Below are 14,662 nucleotides of genomic sequence, written 5' to 3'. Positions count from 1 at the left end.
AGTACTATAACCAGGCAACTGCCATAGAGTCAAAACTGTACAGTTTAAATAAACTGGAAAGAACAGAGCTAAGTGCAATCACAGAGACATCAACAGAAGCAGAGACTGAAGATAAGATGTCGAAAGAAGGGAAGGGAACAGATAAGAAAGGAAAGAGGATGGGAATAAAAAAGAAATACGACAAAGGGAGGCAATAAAAAAGCAAGGAAGGTGAAAGCAAAATTAATGAAAGAAGGCAAGCGAAGAGCTGAAGGACGGAACATAGAAACAAAGGATAGGAAAGAAAGAATAGAGCGTTGGAGGGAGGAAGTCTTAGGAAGTCTTAGGAAAGGAAAGAAGACAGGCAGGAACGATTGGACATAACCAATATTCACCTGTCTAGAAATGAGACAATGGGTGGGGGGTGGCTAGCACCCAGAGAAGATGGCGGCGTTTTCGTAACCAGCTCGGAGACAGCGGAGAGACCAGGAGCTTTTCTATGCTTCCTTCATGACTAAAACTGGCCATATTGAAGGGGCGGCTGTCAGAACGTTTCAGAATGCTGGTGGAGTAAGCTTTACCAGTAAGCAGACGGTTCCTGTCAGCTGGCCCCTCATTTCTCCTCTGACGAGACGGACACCCGCCATTTTGGAATTGCTCACCGAATGCGGTGAGCTGCAATCACTGTGTAACTAATTTCTGATGCCTGATGACTGATGAACCTTTTCTACCGAGTCTGCAGGGCTGAAAATGAGCTGAATACAATTAAGGCAATTGTATACCGACATTCTTACTCAATACCTCTTATTTCTCCGGCTCCTTGGCATTTCTATTGCTGACAGAATTTGATATTTCCCGCTTATTTGAATATATTTCAATCTTTGGTTGTGTAGTGAGGTCCCTGACTCCAATACAGCAATCCTGAGCTGCAGTCTTTCCTTCACGGTAAATGGAGTCTTCAATTTCTGCACTCCTACCTATTTTTCTGAGGAAAGTTATGACCCTTTAAATCCGTATCTTGATGAAATGTAGTACTTGTCCTCATGGTTTACTTTATGCACGGTAGTTGATTCATCCTGCCGTATCCCACATATTGTCCATGAATATTAAATAACTTTACCACCCTTGTGGCTTTACTGGAACACAGCAGAGTAATAAGTTGTGACTTTTAGCTGGTGTATCATCTACTGTGGCTATGACACCATTTTAACGCCAATAATACAGAGAAGGCAAATTTCCATGTTATTTTGAAGTATTACATAGGTTCTGAAGTATTAAGACTTTTTGTACTGTTGTATGGGCAGATTGAAGAAAGCAACACTGGTGTTAGCATCCACAAGTCGCACATTTATTGTTCTCTCAAGGCTGCGCGCCTTTCCTACACAAATGGAGGACTCTGCGACTTTGCCACCTAAAGCAGTTTCTTCATCTACCACAAACACATCTTCTACAGCTACTAAAACCCCAACTGAAAGGTTGAAAAAAGACCCTCAATCTCCACCAAATCAAATATCGACGGTATCCATGGATATGGTCTTGGAGGAGATCCAGGCTTTATGCCGAATTGTTGAAGACACAAACTCCAAATTACAAATTTAACAGATGGCTGGACTAAGATGGAAGAAAGAATCACTCAGGTAGAACATAGTGTGGAAATGATGGTCTCATCCTTAGTCAAAGCTGATTACTTCATTACAGAAACAGGTTGAAAACCTTGAAAACAGACACAGACAATACAGTCTTTGTGTTTATGGACTACCGGAAGGCTCCGACCCTATTACTTTTTTCAAACAGTTTATACCAGCCGTGCTACATCTACCTGAAGACACCCCTCTCAATACTTAACGTGCTTATAGATTGGGTCCTCCACACTCAATGTCTTCTTGCATGAGTAAACCAAGAGGGATTATTTTGTACTTCCTTGAATAAACAGATCTTCTCAAGTTGTTATCAGCTGTCAGATCCATGAAGCACATTTCTTCCTCAGGAAACCAGCTCTTCTTCTCACAAGACTATGCAAAACCCACGGCAGATAGATGCAAAGAGCTTTTAGCAATGAGACCAGCTTTATGTTCTATTGGAGCACGGTTTGGTTTATTCCACCCTTGCCTATTTAAAGTTACCTTTCATAACTACACCATAACGTACGAAGATCGAGTTAAGCTGCAAAGCTTTCTAAACATGCAAAGCCCAGAAAAGTTGGACATTCCTAGTATACGTTTGAAGTAACTCTCTCTGCTAGTCTTGAGTGTATACGATACCTAGACTAACTTTGATATCTGTTGTAATGATTTAGTTTGAGTACAATTATAGCATATTAGTTTGTTTACCTTGATAACCTTTTGTCTTCAGGTTATGCTTTTACAGAATTTGCCTTAAAGTTATGATAAATGTTTTAACTTAGTAATATATTTGGATGATACTAATACATTCTTCTTTTTACAGGACCCAGTCTCGTATGTTTGATGTATCCATCTAATATGTTGTTTCCTCTTTGAGTTTCTCTACCCGACCCCAGGGAGTCTGGACGTGTCATCTTTCCATGTAGCCCCCCCCCACCCACCCCTTAGATGTTTTGGATTTTATGTAGGTAAAAAAAAAATATTCTACTACTTCTCACATCAATCTGCTTCTCCTCTATCACTTTTTCATTTTCTTTCTTTGACTCTATCCCTTATCATATTTCTTCTCATCACTTTTTCTATCTCCTTCACTATTCACTTATTCGTCGACTGTCCTCCATAATGTTTGACTTCATACCTTATATATATTTTATTTGCTATTATTAGTTCAAATTAATTTTCATTTTACCTGCTTTATATATGGTCTTAAAAATTGTCACTTGGAATGTCAGAGGCTTAAAGTCTCCCATTAAAAGACAGCGATATATCTGACACTTATCTAAGAGTGATGTTAAATTAGCTCTGCTACAGGAGACACATCTTACAGAAAGTGAATCATTAAAGCTTAAGAGGAACTGGGTTTGAAAAAATGTCTTCTCGCCAGGAGATGGCAAGAGAAACGGTGTTATAATCTTGTGTCATAAAGCATTGAATGCTAAAACCCTTCTCACAGGAATCAGATAATGAAGGTAGATGGTTGTTTACTAACCTGTTGATAGGGAAAACTCCCATATCCTTATTTAACATAAATACCCCTACCAGTGGTGATGTTTCCTTTTGGTCCCACATTTCCAATTACTCAATAACCCTCAGAAAATGTCAATTTTGCAAGTGATTAAAGCTTTTTTGCGAACTATAGAACAGAGAAACTCAGTAGATGCTTGGAGACTTTTCAACCCGTCCTCGAGAGAATACTCCTTTTTCTCTCCACCACATCAGTCACAGTCCAGATTAGGTTTCAACAACAGGAGAGAGAGGGAAAAGACACTCTCAGTCCCCCAGGTAAATGTATATCAAACAACAGAAGAGCGTCAGTCATTCTATGTGTATAAGCACAAACAAGGGAGAAAGGTGAAAGTAGTAAATCTCATTGGATTTTACAGGAAGCCCTCACTCACCACCCTGGTTGGTGACATGCTTCATCATTGGGCCCACCAGGAGAAGCCGAATGACTCCCTGGTGTGCTACCACGCCAGGATACTGCGGAGCTGGTTTTATTGAAAGTAGTGTGAAAAGGTGAGTTTAAAATTCCAAGGTTGTATCCCACACAAAAACTTTATTCAGTGGTCAACCTGACATATTAAAAGTATGTGTTGGGAAATTGCCAAATAAATTGTTTGGATATTTCCACTTAAAGTGGGGTCGACATGTTTCTGCCCGTTATGTGTAATTTACTGGGCATTCTTCAGGACCATGGGGAGTGTACCTCGGCGGTATGGGCGCGCTAAGGCCCACTCTAACCTGAGGACGTAAAAGTTAAAAATAGTGTAAAAACTAGTAAGTGCAAGAAAAAAGAGAACAATCCAACAAGTTGTGGGGTTTCCCCCAAAATCAGAGGAACCTGTATAATTTGCCAGCTAAAAGATCCATGCCCCATAGGTCTCGGGAGGGGGGTGGAGGTGAAAATGGCACACCGCCCGCAACGCCTGGCACCCGCTCGGTACCTGGGTTCTGCCTCTCAACCGGACCTCGTGGTCTGGTTGAGAGGTAGGACCCAGGTACCGAGGTGGTAGCACACCAGGGAGGCATTCAACTTCTCCTGGTGGGCCCAATGATGAAGCATGTCACCAACCAGGGTGGTGAGTGAGGGCTTCCTGTAAAATCCAGTGAGATTTACTACTTTCACCTTTCTCCCTTGTTTGTGCTTATACAAAGAACGACTGACACTCTTCTGTTGTTTGATATACAGTCCAGATTAGACCATATTTTTATCACAAACAATGTTTCCCAACCTTTGCTTTCAGCAGATATAGGTCCCAAACTCATCTCTGACCATGCTCCTGTTATTTTATTTAGGTTATTTTTATTTTATAAAGTTTTATATAGCGCGAACCAGATCCCGAGGGATATCAGAGCGCTTTACAAAAGGATGAAAGGGAGAGTACTAGACCAGTAAAGAATGACAAACAGTTGTATTAACAAAAGTCACATACAAATGATACACCCCGAGAAGCAAGGGAGAATACAGAGCCAGTAACAATGTCATATGAGAATACCAATCAGTTACATGTCATATAAGAATACCAAACAGTTACAGTCACAATAATCACAGACAGGTGGTACACAGCAAGTAATGAAATAAGCAGGTCAAAAACTGGCTGCTACAAGGGGCAAGCCTTACATCTGAGAGGAGCATAGAGCACAAGTACAGGAAGGTAAAAGGATGTAGAATCAATCAACACCTGTTGTATGATCAGTGGATGTGCGCGAATGCCTTTAACCAAATATATGTTTAAAGAAGAGTGTCAGGTCTCCAAGTTTGCATGGAATGACAAACACATAAAGTACCTTGGATTACGGTTCTCTCCCTCCATAGCAACATCCATTTCTCTAAATTTAGCTAAATATATGGATAAATTAAAAACGCTCACTGCAAGATGGCATCCGCTTCATCTCTCGTGGTGGGGACGTTTAGACACCAATAAAATGATGCTTACCGCCATCATACTCTACATCATTTCTAATATACCATTATCTATACCAGCTACATTTTTTTCATAAGGTCAATTCTATATTAACATCATTTTTATGAAATAACAAAAAACCAAGACTGGCACTACAGAAACTAACACAACCAAAATCAGAAGGTGTTAATGTTCCCCATTTTTCCAACTATCATAAAGCATTTCAACTGAAGAATCTCTCATTTCTGACCAATCATCTGACAGCCCATTATGGGTTGACCTCGAAGCTTCATTTATAGCACCATTTTCATTTCAAGAATATCTTTCTTTTACTCGCAAGCCGAAAAAAAGCTATACACCAGTAATCAAACACTCGTGTAAAATATTACAAGCTACTTTTCCTCTGGTCCCACATGATTTTGACACTTTTCTCAAGTTCACAATTTGGCATAACAAATTTATACTTGTCAAAAATAAACCTATATACTGGAAAATATAGTGAAATATAGGTTTCATTTGGGTACACCAGCTATTTGAACAGGACACACTCCAGTTTCTGCGGGTATGGGGCCTTTATCACATGCCCGTTTCCTTCCAGCATAAATTTTCAATCCTACGAACTGCGATACTTGAAACCTGTGCTCAGTTTCCACATACGCCCTCTTCAACTTCCCAGACTGAGAGCATTTGGGATAGTCTTCTACATTTACATCCTAAAGCCTCTACTATTTATTCTCGTTTAGTACAATCTCCCATAAATAGGGACAAATCTAAAATAGAACTTTCCTGGGAGACTGACTTAGGCATTGATTATCCGGTCTCTTTATAGAACAGAAAATGGCTAGAAATAAGGAAATCATCCAGAGCGGCAAGTACCACACAAACAATTTTCTTCATTTATAACAGGCTGCTTCTTACACCCGCACATTTCCACAGGATACATGCTGCTACCCCCACTTGCTCTCATGAAATTGCTGACTTAAAACATATGCTATTTACATGCCCATATGTATTCAAGTTTTGGGAACAGGTTTGGTCTCAAATTAACATCATACCCAACACTACAGCTCCCCTTTCCTTTATTAATATTATCTTAGGTAGCTTATCCACTGATTGGAAGAAAAGGCATTCGCACAGGCAAAACATAGATCTGCAATTAGCAGTTGTTTTTCAACAGATAACAAAAAATTGGAAGGACACCTCTAAATTATCATATCTTGCCTGGTGGTATGCTATCTGTCATAATCAAAGATTGGACAAGGCTGGGCGTGGCCAAGATGGCGGGGTGAGCGGACGCTTCCTCCCATAGCTCCTCCGGCCCGGCTCAGCCCGAGCCCAGATCGCCGCGCTTCTCTCCCCCCGCGGCTGCACTGCGGGCAAGAGAACTGTGCCGGAATTCCTGGGGCACACTTTGATGCCACTTTGACTTTCATGGCCCCGGGGGAAGTCCCCGAAAAGTTTATCCGAAGATTGCTCCGAGGGAGCGGAGCCTGGGTCGTCCCGAGGAGAAGAGCTTGGGGGCGGAGCATACGGCGGCGCTGTCCGCTCGCCTCGGCTAGGCCGAGTGCTGAACAGCTGAAAGCCGGAGATCCCGAGGGAGCGGAATAGACGGACTTCGCGGAGTGCCGGAGCTTCCTGACCAGCGCCCTGGTGGCGAACACCGCTGATGGGCGACGGACCTCACCCCTGCGCCGGCGACCCTCCCCCTGCCTTGGACTTCGAGGGGTGACGCCTTGCGAACTCCGCGCCCGGAGACGCTGGATGGCGGAGTTCGAGCTGTGCCCGTGCCGGGCGAATTAACTAGTGGCGAGGGGAGCCGCCGGTTTCGCCCCTTCCGGACCCGTTGCTGTTTGGGGGTCGCCCATGGACTTGCCGGCCCGGGCTACCTCCTTGGGTCCCACCCTCCCGCCATCTTGTCTTTGTGTAGCTGTGCCCAGTGGCCCTCGCCCGCACCCTTCTTCTACGAGGGCCTCGATTTGTCCTGGCACCGACTCATCTACTGCCCTCCCTGGGAATACGAGACTGGAGGCCTCCACTTTGGACGTTGCTGCCTGCCCTGCTGGCCCGGGGGTCGTCTTGCCCAGGACCGGGCCGCCATTTTGTCGCCTGTGACGCACTACCCTTGTCCCCACCGAGGGCCTCACATTTGGTGCCCGCGAGCGGTGGCGCTCGCCTACAGCGACTGACCCTAGGCTTCACCGGGGGCCAAGATGGCTGGGAGACGTGGCGCGGCACGAGGAGATCGCACTTTGCCGGAAATGCTCGGCAGGTCCCAGCAACTACGCGACAGGACACAGCCATCCCCGGGGGCCTCCCGGACATCGACGGACGCAGCCGTGGGCGAGCCACCAGTCACGAGGTCCTTCATGGAGGACTTATTCAGCTCCCTCAAGGAGGAATTTCAAACTCTTAAGACCGAGGTGGCTGGAGAGGTCCGGGAGGTGCGCAGGGAGGTCGAAGGCCTGGGCGAGCGGGTCGATGCTGTGGAAACGACGGCCCAGCGTCGCGATGAAGAGATAACTCATCTCCAGCAGGACGTCCTCCGCCTCCGGGAGCAGTGTGTTGAGCTCCAGGCCCATTCGGAAGACCTCGAGAACAGGTCCAGGCGGAATAACATTCGGGTGCGAGGTGTTCCGTCCGCGGATGAGGGTGGGGACCTGGTGGCCTATCTGCAGGACTTGTTCCGCGACATCTTGGAGGAAGGAGCGGACTTCCCGATCCGCATTGATAGAGCGCATAGGGTGGGCCGCCAGCGCCAGTCATCGGCTCCCCCGCCTGATATCCTAGCTTTCCTGCCGGATTTCCCCCTGAAAGAGCGCATCATGACGGAGGCCCGCAGGAAGCAGCCGCTGACCTTTCGTGATAGACCTGTGGCGCTCTATCAGGACCTGTCCGCCATCACATTGCAGAAGCGCAGGTCTTTCCGCATCGCGACGGACTTTCTGCGAGAGCATGAGACACCCTATTCCTGGGGCCACCCCTTCCGTCTTATCTTTCGATGGAATGGGGTGCTGCATCAGCTGCGCTCTCTGCAAGATGTCTGTGGAGTATTGGGCCTTACTGCTACAGAGGAGGAGGGGGCTACACCTGCATGGCGGCGCCCCGAGCGGCGGGGCCGGCGGAGGTCGAGGAGGCGCCCATCGTCAGCGCCGGCGAGTCGTCCGGACTCGCCCACCATCAGGGCAGAAATGGCGGAGGCCCTGAGGAATGCGGCCAGGAACTTGCCTGAAGCTACTGGTGTGGCCCTGACGGCCTAACTTTTCTCCGGGGGGAGAGGTTCTTAGCTTTAACGGTGCTGAGCTGGGGCTGGGGGGGTGGGGGGGGGGGGGGGGTGTGGCTGGACGTCCACTTGACTTTTTTCTACGGACTCGCCCATTTGGGCTAGACTGAGACTATGGGGTGTTGTTTTCTGTTTTTTCTTACTTTGGTTGGTTGCCATGGGTTGGCTCTGGGGGGGTTTAACTGTTGGTTTGGTGTGGGGGGGGTCCCGTCCGAAGTGGTCCGAACATGTGCGATGTTGCCTCTGGCCTTCCCTGCGCCCCTGCCCCGCGCGCCCCCTCCGCTGATCCCTTGCCCACTGCATAGCGCGTTGTTTCCCTGGAGGCGATGCCACCCCTGAAGGTAGTGACCCTTAATGTTAAGGGCCTGAATAACCCCGTGAAACGTAGGGCGATCCTTTCCCTGTTGGAGGGGTCGCAGGCGGATATTTGCCTCCTGCAGGAGACCCATTTGCTTTCCAAAGATTGCCATAGGTTGCGCTCTGCCAAGTTCCCCACGCAATTCTTTTCCTCTGCCACGACTAAGACTGCTGGGGTGGCCATTCTTTTAGCCAGCTCCTTCAGGGGGGAGGTGTTACATAAACATGCTGAGCAGAAAGGGAGGCTTCTGGTGTATCGCATGCGGTTGGGAGGTGTTACCTTTACGGTTGGTTCGGCGTACAGCCCGAATGACCACCAGGATCGTTTCCTGGAATCAGTGTTGGTGGACGTTACTGCCTCGCCCGATCGCCATATCATCTTGGGGGGAGACCTGAATACGGTCTTCGACTCCACCCTGGATAGGTCTGCCCAACGCTTTCCGCAGACAGGGGAGCTTTCTAGGGCGGTGCAGGACCAGCTTGCGGAAATGGACCTGCATGACCTCTGGCGCGTCCTGCACCCCACCGATAGGGACTACTCCTATTTCTCCCACGCGCACCGCACGTATTCACGGTTGGACTACCTCTTGGTGAGTGGACCGCTTCGCTCGGCCGCCACGGCAGCGGACATCGGGGTTTTGTCCCTGTCCGACCACGCACCGGTTTCCGGAATCTTTGCTTGGCCGGCGGCCCCCCCCTCTAGGGGGATGTGGCGGCTCCGGGACACGCTTCTCCATAAGAAATCGGTCGTAAAGCGAGTGGAGGAGGTCATCCAGGACTACCTGACCCACAATAACAACTCTGCCACGTCCCTGGCGACGCAGTGGGCGGCTTTGAAAGCGGTCGTCAGAGGGGAGTTTATCTCCATTTCCTCAGCGGAAAACAGGGAACGCCAACGCAAGAGGGAGGAACTGACAGCGCAGGTTCGGGAGCTCGAGCAGGTTCACCGCCGGACGGGGGCTCCTCGTATCTGGAAGCAGCTGAAGGCGGCTCGGAAACTCCTCTCTGCGTTGGATCTGGATCGGGCGGAGTATGCTGCGCTGCGCCTGAAGCATGCCTTTTACACCGGCGGAGACAGGTGCGGTAAACTCCTGGCCCATAGGCTCAGGGCTGCGCAGCAGCGCAATGTGGTGAAGGAGCTGGTGGGAGTGAACGGGATCCCGGTTTCCGGTGACGCGGAGGTGGCAGATACCTTTCGTTCCTTTTACGAGGAACTGTACGCGGCGGAGCCTTCCCCACCGGGAGAGGCTGAGGCCTATTTGGAGTCCGTGACCCTTCCGGCCCTGGACCCCTCCCAGGCGGACCACCTGGAGAGGGACATTCACGTGGAGGAGGTCATCTCCGCGATTGCACGGCTAACACACGGCAAAGCCCCGGGCCCGGATGGCTATACGGCCTTGTTTTACAAGACCTTCTGTCCCACTGTCGCGCCTCTACTGGCTCGCTTGTTCAACTCCTTCTCCGAGCCGGGAGCTATCCCGCCGGACCTTCTCTCAGCGACGGTGTCGGTTATCCCCAAGCCGGGGAAGGACCGGACCCTGTGCGGCTCGTACCGGCCCATCTCGCTCCTAAATGTGGACCTCAAGCTTTACACCGGAATCTTGGCGGCCAGATTGGGTTTACATTTACCAGGTCTGGTGGAGGCAGACCAGGCCGGTTTTGTACCCGGTAGGCAGACGGTCGACAACACAAAGAGGGTGACGCACGTGCTGGAAAAGGCCTCACGCATTCCGGGGGAGCGGATGCTGCTATCAGTCGACGCGGAGAAGGCCTTTGATAGGGTTCATTGGCCATATCTCGAACTGGTCCTTGGGAAACTGGGGATCGGCGAGAAGTTCCGCACTATGGTCTTTAACTGCTATAGGAGACCATCTGCGTCAGTGCGTGTCAATGGACACAGCTCCAATTGCTTTGCCATTGAGCGCGGCACGAGACAGGGTTGCCCCCTCTCGCCGCTCCTCTTTGCCCTCTATATAGAGCCGTTTGCACAGAGGATTCGAGATAATCCGGACGCTGTTGGGGTGAAGATGGGGCAATACACGCACACTGTCAGCTTATACGCGGACGATGTCTTGCTGACCCTTGACGACCCCAAGCGGTCGCTCCCTGCCTGCGTCCAGGAACTGGACGCTTTTGCCCGTGTGGCGGGTTTTAAAATGAACATGACTAAGTCGGCTGCACTGGATGTGTCGCTCTCTGCTGACACCAGGCAGGACCTTCAGAGTCTCTTTCCTCTGTAGTGGTCCTCCTCCACGGTGCCTTACCTAGGCATTTTGCTTGCTCCCTCCCTGCCTGCCATGGTTGCAGCTAACTACTCCTCTCTGGGCAAAAAGATCAAAGAGGAACTCGGCCGATGGAACAAGGGCCTGCTCTCGTGGTTGGGCCGTATCGCGGCGGTGAAGATGACGATACTGCCTCAGATCCTATATCTCTTCCGCGCTCTGCCCCTCCAGCCCCCCGTGGGTTGGATACGGCAGGCGCAGGCGGACATATCTCGCTTTGTGTGGCAGGGCCGTAAGCCTCGGATGAAGCGGGTCCTCTCCATGCTGGCCCCGGAGGCGGGGGGTCTCGGAGTCCCGGACCTCCGGAGATACTTTCAGGCGGCGCAGCTTCGGTATCTGGTGGAGTGGAGCCGGTGGGAATCGGATAAACACTGGCTCTTTCAGGACCAGGCAGTCGCAGGCCGTACCCTCCAGGAGGTCCCGTTCCTGCGGCGCGCTCACCGCCCGCCTAATCTCTACGCCTCTTTTATCACCCGGGTCCCGCTGAGAGTGTGGGACGTGGTGGGTGAGCTGCGTGAGCTCACGACCTTTCCATCGCCGTTCACTCCCATCGCAGACAATCCGGACTTTGCCCCGGGTTGGGAGCCGGGAGCTTTTTCCCACTGGGTGAGTGCGGGTTGCAGGGCGCTTTTCCAGATCTACGGGCCGGAGGGCGTGCTCCCCTTCCAGCAGCTCCGACAGGAGTTTGGCCTGACGGAGGGGGACAGGCTGCGTTACATGCAGGTCCGCCACTGGGCTCTTCAACCCCCAGTGCGTGACGTCGCTGCCCGTTCAATCACGCCCTACGAGCGATGGTTGGTAACCCGGACCTCGGACGCCAAGCTCATCACTGATTTGTATAAATTTCTCCAACCCCCGCCGTTTCATTACCATAACCCAGGGAGGGAGCGCTGGCACAGGGAACTGGGTAGGACCCTGAGTCACAAGGAGTGGGACAAGATTGCGTATCGGGCGAGGCACTCTGCGTACCATACTGGGCTGACGGAAACCTTCACTAAAGTGTCCACCTATTGGTACTATACCCCGGAGCGGCTCTATGAGATGCGCAAAATAGGCGATAAAGGTTGCTGGCGCGGCTGCGGACAGGAGGGCACCCTCACGCACGTTCTCTGGGAGTGCCCGGTGCTGTCGGCCTACTGGAAGGAAGTCTTAGATGAGGTGGATAGGCATTTTGAGATAGAGCTTCCGCGCTTCCCCGCGTATGTCTTGCTAGGCCTCCCCAATGATTTGATGTACCCGCTGAAATCCCGCAGGAGCAGGCAGATTGCGATTGCGCTAGGTTCAGCCGTTCAGAACATACTGATACTCTGGCGCACCCCTACTGCCCCCTCTATCACTGGCTGGCTGCATAGACTCTGGCAGGTACTGGGCATGGAGAAGATGTCGCTAACGGTGGCTGGGAATGTCGACCAGTTCGAGGAGCTCTGGCACCCCTTTTTGGCATTGCTGTCCACGGAATTCCACGAGCTCACGTGTCCACGGTATTTGCGCCTCCTTAGGCTGACGCCGCCGGCAGCTGCGGCGGAGTGAATGTGCGGATTGGGGGCCGGGGGTTGGGGGCGGGAAGAGGGGTTATATGCTTCTATTGCTGCCTTTCGGACGGGGATGTTGGGGTATTGTTTTCTTTCTTTTCCTCCTTTGCTCTCCTTTCTTCTTCCTTTCTGGGGTCGGGGGGTTGGTGGTACGGTATGCTTCTCCTTTACTGTGTTGCGGGGTGCTATTCGGGTGGGGCCTTGCTTAGGGAGTGGGGGTCAACAGGGGGGTCGTTCACAATGCCTTATTGCCTGCTGTATTTGCCTAGTTACCCTCTGGGACTTCCTGCCTCCCTGCTTTTCTTCTGACTCGCTGCAACGTTCCGCTTCTTGTATTGTATGTATGCTTGACCTCCTGCTCCCCTCCCCGTGTTTTTGTGCCTTAATAAAAATACTTTAAACCTAAAGATTGGACAAGACTATAGTACACCCAATATCGCTTGCTACAAAACGATTACAGCTATGGTCTCCTATCACGCAATTTCTAGATGATAGTGCCAAAAAATCCTTTATACCCCAACCTTCACTACAAAAAGTTGCTAAGCCTCCTTTACTTCCTTTATATAGTATTGACATTGCTCAATATCTCATTTCAACAGTATATGTATGATAATACATTGAAATAATATCATATCTTAATTTTGTATTGTGTTAAATCTAATATTAACCAGACATTCTTTGCCTTTCAGGTATACATATTTCTCAATGTAATTTCTTTCTCACTTCTAATGTAACTATGTATCATCAATATCCCTTATTTCCTCTCCCTCACCTATGACATTTTTTATTGTTCATTTGTACGAAGTATTGTTGTTTGATTGCTATTCTTGAATAAACTTACTCTTGAAACTTAAAAGAAATGAGACAATGGACAAAGGAATGGAAAATAGACATGGAGTGGTAAAAAATAAAGAATATATTGAATCATCAGACAAATGCGATAGAAAAGAAAGGGGAAAAATCCAGGTAGAGAGAAACAGCGGGTGAAATGAGTGACAAGAAGAACAAGTGACGTGTAACCCCAGAAAAGGGGAAAGAAGAAGGTGGAGAAATCCAGTAAAACAGTGGCAAAGAGAGGAAGCAGCAATGAAATAGAGCCTGTAAGAGTGAAATAAAGGGCAGGGAGTGTATGGTGGTGGATCAAAGTGGCTTGAAGTGGAACCAAGACTATGCTGCTTTGGTATTCGGCAACCTTAACAATGGACAGCACTGGCAGCGGACTTCTGAGTAAAAGTTTGGGCCCCAGCACTTATTATTTTACTAATTAACCATTTCCACTGTGTATGTGTGCAAGGGTGAGACCTGGACCCATATTAGAGAAGTGCCCCAGGGACGGAACAGGTGTTTGTGCCCGCTTTTTCGCCCCTCGGGCACTTTGGTATTACAGAAGGGGCAGCAGATGGTGCTGGCACACATGTTGTGCCAGTGCTATCATAAGAGGACATTCCCTCACTTGCATGGGAGCGGGCCCCATGCTAATGAAGGAATCTCTTTACCACTGGTTGTTCGAGCAGTAGCGGCACCCCCCCCCCTTTCCCCCCCCCCCCAAGCGCCTTGAGACCCTCCGGGTAAGTAGTGCGCTCTATAAATGCTTAGATTGATTGATTGACTGGGCTCGTGCCTATTATAGACGCAAGCGCAGAGGTAAAGAAGCTGTCCGGAGGTGCACGGACAGTGGGCCACGAAAAAGTGGGATACTGTCAGTGCGCCCCCTGATGGCATCCCTCTGGATAGGGTCAAGGGGGTACTAAGGACCCCGCCCCCAGACCTCCCCTTTGCGGGCGGGTGCATTCATTCACTGCACCTGCCTGCAAAGGGATCTCTCACCCCCCTTAAAAGTGCAGGCGAGGGCCGACTGCACAATGAAACAGAGAGGCTTTGAAGCACCTGTTCCGTGTTTTACTTGAATGCACAGCCCCAGGGCAGCACCAGTTTGTGGCTGCCCCCAGGGCAGCGCATTCAACCGAACAGTGCACTTTCCCTGCTTCTGCACGGTGCACCTGCTTTAAGGTGCGCCTTAGTGCAAACAGGGAAAGTGCGCACTGTAGGTAATAGGGCCCCTGGTGATCTTCTTTGACAGCAGATTGAACAATAAACAAGAACAACGTAAAAGAGTCAGAAAGGGAGTGAAGAAAATGAGTGCATGAGAGGAGGGGGGTCTTGCGACCAGTAAACCAAGGTTAATACTTGAACAAAAATTGGTAAT

At 49.8% G+C, this 14,662-nt stretch overlaps 1 protein-coding gene across 2 annotated transcripts in view; it reads right to left on the bottom strand.

Moving 5' to 3' along the window:
• PREX2 (phosphatidylinositol-3,4,5-trisphosphate dependent Rac exchange factor 2) overlaps window positions 1-14,662 on the bottom strand; it is a 1,248,069-nt gene that overhangs the window by 671,918 nt on the left and 561,489 nt on the right. The gene's annotated exons all lie outside the window — the stretch shown is intronic.

The sequence above is a fragment of the Lissotriton vulgaris genome, chromosome 4_1 (assembly GCF_964263255.1).
Source record: "Lissotriton vulgaris chromosome 4_1, aLisVul1.2, whole genome shotgun sequence".
Lineage (NCBI taxonomy): Eukaryota > Metazoa > Chordata > Amphibia > Caudata > Salamandridae > Lissotriton > Lissotriton vulgaris.
The sequence above is the reverse complement of the archived record's forward strand: the minus strand, read 5'-3'. Positions and strand labels throughout refer to the sequence as shown.